We start from the raw sequence: 353 nt of genomic DNA on the forward strand, positions 1-353 counted from the left end.
CACGACTCCCTCCTCCTCTCCCTATTCTGCCTCCCCCTCCTTTCCCCCTCATACCTTCGGCCCCCTTCCGATTCCCCTCCCCCTCCCTCCATCCCCTCCAAGCTCCCCTTCCCTCCTTCTCCTCCCTCCCCCTCCATCTCTCCTCTCCTCCCTCCCCCTCCATCTCTCTTCTCCTCCCTCTCCTCCTTTCCTTCCCGCCCTCTCCCCCATAGCCTCGACCCCCCTCTGCGCGGCCGCCTCCTTGGCCGGCCTCTCAGCGGGGCGCCGGCCATCCCTCACCCTCTGTCAACACCTCAAAATTGGGGCTGGAAATTGGTTGTCAGGTGATGAATGCTCGCTTGGCCTTTCCCTGA

Source organism: Penaeus monodon, chromosome 19 (assembly GCF_015228065.2).
Source record: "Penaeus monodon isolate SGIC_2016 chromosome 19, NSTDA_Pmon_1, whole genome shotgun sequence".
Lineage (NCBI taxonomy): Eukaryota > Metazoa > Arthropoda > Malacostraca > Decapoda > Penaeidae > Penaeus > Penaeus monodon.